This window comes from Camelina sativa, chromosome 14 (genome assembly GCF_030686135.1).
Source record: "Camelina sativa cultivar CO46 ecotype springtype chromosome 14, ASM3068613v1".
Classification (NCBI taxonomy): domain Eukaryota; kingdom Viridiplantae; phylum Streptophyta; class Magnoliopsida; order Brassicales; family Brassicaceae; genus Camelina; species Camelina sativa.
Window position 1 is genome coordinate 30,615,437 of NC_141893.1, and position 4,139 is coordinate 30,619,575.

General features: G+C 32.1%; 1 pseudogene; it reads right to left on the reverse strand.

The window, feature by feature from the left end:
• Positions 1–203: 203 nt before the first annotated feature.
• LOC104742639 (S-protein homolog 25 pseudogene) lies at positions 204–629 on the reverse strand (annotated as a pseudogene).
• Between the last annotated feature and the right edge of the window lie 3,510 nt (positions 630–4,139).

Genomic DNA, 4,139 nt, shown 5'->3' on the forward strand with positions numbered 1-4,139 from the left:
CTTGAAAAGAATTAATATAAAAATATGTTATTTTATTACTTAAAACCTTAATGTAAAATATTTAACCAGCAAATGAACTCATATTTTACTGCAACATTTTTCCATATATTTTACCACCGGATTACATCGATGACTTGATTCACTTTTACGACATAGCTAGTACATATGACGCAAAACAAAAACCCTTCTTACGTAAACATTAGTTACTGAATTTTCCAATTAAGAACATGTCCCGGAGGGCTGTTATATCTTCTTGTAAACCAAATTCCATCCGTTTTGGCAATCCATGAGCGTAGTTGACCACATGGAGGATAATAGCCTTGACGATATACTTCTATATCATACCAATCTTTTGGTTTAGTCCCGTAACTAAGCAAACAATACCATTTTTCACCATGAGGTAGTTGGTTATTATCCTCAAACTCAATGATATAAAAAGGATCCTTATAATTTAGTTGGTGAAATCGTTTAGGTGGGCGCTCTATGCTATATTCTCGACATGCAATGTTGAGAACAATACCAGGAGCGATTTCATTATGAATTACTACATGATTTTTTTTGCAAGCTTCGTTTTGCCCAAAATACATAGTAGTACTTGTAACTAACAAAAGAATTATGAAATGGTTCATTTTTTTAATGATCTGAAACGATTTTGAAGTAAGAATGGCATCAGTATGTGGTATTTATAATTAATTTATGGTAGTAACTTTGTCGAATGAAATACGATATATTGCACATAACTAATTTTACATTCAACAAGAATATAAAAAAAAAAAACTGAACGGATTTGGAAATATATCTTAAATATATATATATATATATATATATATATATATATATGAAAATTATAGACAAATTAATTAGTCTATCATCTGAGATTTCATTCTCCGGTCTATACTCTATACACTAAATTTAAATTAATTCATGTTTCCATAAAAGTCTAAATTCATCCAGTTATGTAATTCACTGGATTTTTTTTGTTTTTTTTTTTGTAATTCACTGAATTTTTATGGGACGTTCGTATGTAATTTTTACACTTACCTAAAACTAAAACTAAATCGTAAATATTTGGAAATATATCTTAAATATATATTCAAATAATGGACAAATATATTAGTCTATCATCTGAGATCTCATTCTTGTAAACTTATGTGAATGAGTTAATGTTTTATGGAACATTTTGATTTTCACAGTAAAAAAAAAAAACGAAAAGATTTGGAAATATATCTTATATACCAAAAATAATAGACAAATAAAATAGTCTATCATCTGAGATCTCATTCCTGATATTTGTACACTTAATTTGAATGATTTTGTATCTCCATATCATGCTATGATATATTCAATTATGTAATGTGTATATTCTTTTATGGAGCATATATATATATATATATTTTAATTCAATGTCCCTTAAAAGTTAAACTGACAAGATTTGGAAATAAATATAAATGAAAATAGAAAATCAATTAGTTTATTATCACAATACCATTTTTAGCGTTAAAAAAATTAATATATGAAATATAATTTAACCTGTGGTATAACCCAAGACAAAACTTTAATTTATTAGGTTTTCAAGTTAACTTTATTCAGAAAATATATTTATGGATTTTTGTATTGAAATAACATATATAGTGAAACGACCACATCCGAGTTTTCAATTCTTGTACATGACACATAATTCCAAAGTGACAACCCGCGTCAGTTGACCTTCAAGCAAAAATCTTCCACAAACATACTAAATCCAAGTTTACCATTCTAATTAAGCAACAACCAACAATCAACTACGCAGCAAAAACACTTTCATGCCAACGTACTTAATTTACGAAGTACCTTGACCGCCCACAGACTCTGATTTATCATTTACCAAACCATTTAATAATCTGATCGATCAAACCACTTAACTTCACATTACAATAAAGCTTCACTTAATCACATATCACAAGATACTACCTCATCTTGTTATTTAGTTGTACAACTGATCCGCAGATTTTTATGACACAATGTACTTTATAAATATTTTTCAAGCCCTTATTTATAATTATTAATTGTATTTTTTTCTTCAAAATTTTATTAGTAATAATTAAAGAAATTTTATTTTACATTCTAAAGTATAAATAGAATATAATATCTATGTTTTTAAGGATTAGAAAAAAAATCTTAACAAAATCATAGACTTGGAATATTTAAAAACAAATTTCTGAATATTTATTCTATCGGTTAATTTATGGTTCAATAAAAAAATTCAATAAAACTGAACTTATTCATTTTAATTTATTTTATAATATCTTTGAATTACCAACCAAATTTTGTTATCCATGTAGAACATTCATTAATTTCACTTATATCCTCTATATATTAGAGTATTCTAAAACAAGGCCGCATATATGATGTATATACGATGTATATACGATGTATGGTGGCAAGCCGTACTGTATACGGTTGTGCATTACAGTATAAGCTATATGATTTGTATATTTGGCGCCTATACAGCGTGTATACGGTAAATTTCACATATACACCGATATAGTGTATACTGTAGATATGTTTTTACAAAATAAATCTCTACATAATTTTTGTTGGCACACTTACGAGATGGAGAAGATATCTTACTGTTTGCAGTTTAAAGTTTTATATTGTAAAAACAAAGATTTTTTAGTTAAATAAATTTTGCAATTCATTCGAAAAAAACATGGTATAAAAATTTCTTTTTTTTTTAACAAACAAACCTTACGTTCATTTAGCTGAACAAAGTAGCATGGTTATAAGGGGTGAAAGTTTAAAGCAAAGCTTAATAGAGAAACATGTGCAACAAAGATAAAGATAGATAAATCGACAAACATGTCCACGAGGTGTTGGAAACTTGGGCAAAGGAGCATTAAACCGCAAGCTAACTTTAGGGTAGTCGACGCCACATTCGTTGATACAGCGAAAGTGTGGGAGATTGTCCTTATCAAATTAACATTAGGACGTTGAGAGGATTTCCATAGCCAAGAGACTAGATTGTTTGATATGCTCATTAGCAAAGAGGAGGATGAATGGAGGGTTAAGGTCGGACATGGCTTACTTGAGAAGGTTTCGGTAACCATATTCCATGGAGTTATGGTTATAATGTTGTTACTCAGCAGACTTTGCCAAAGGGGGACACACTTCCTGACATTGATGAATTGTACTTGGAAATATTCAGGCCGCATGGAAGGTGTGGAGAGAAGACTGGGAAGGTGTCGATAACCTTCTCTTCTTGAAGAGAAGATCATAATGCCAATCTTCCTATAGCTTCCGGTTTCAGCATAAATAAAGCAGAGATGCAAATGAGATAGTTCAGGGAAAAGTTGAAACAAAGAGGTTAGATCCAAGAGGATCCGCTAACCATTGCTCTGTTGAGACGAGGTCATAATGCCGGTCCTCATCCATCATTGGCAGTCAAAGGTAAGGACCCTAAAAAGATCTAGAGGCAAGGTTCTCAAACAAACAGAGCATACATGGGTGATTATGTTTCAATTGCAGTCTTCGGACAATTGATTCCATGAATCGACAGAAAGGTATGCTACAAGAAGGTGGAAGAGGATTTAGAACAAACCTGGGTCTATAAGGTACAAAGGTTGGGCCACGAGGCCTTGGCAAAATCTTGCACAGCTCCAACGTCAATACAGAACTCCTGTCCAACTGCAACCAAGCCAAAAGCTTGGTGAGGGGATCTAGATTCAAGGAGCAGAGAGATGAAAAGATTGACTTCGAGGGAGGCGTGTGACAAAGACGGTACACAAGTTTGCATAGGCGTTCTTAGATCTCAGATTTGGCGATGAAAGGTTGGAAACTCGTGAGAATCACCTCACTAAGAGGAACCACCGAGAGAGATGGAGGCAGGAGGAGGGGATGAAGTTGAAGCATAGCCGGATTTGTTGAGTGGAGACATGGTAAACCTCCGGTTCGTTCACCGCCGAAACAAAAGGAATTGAGGCTTAAGAAGAAGAAAAGATCATGGGGATGAAGAAACAGCTTTCCAGCAACGCCGATCGAAATCGATGCTGTCATGGAAGGAGACATCGAAGATTGTGCCATAGAAAGAAGCGGCTAAGGCGAACTTTTTTTGGTATAAAAATTTCTTATCTTATTTTTTTAATGTTGATGCAAAATACATA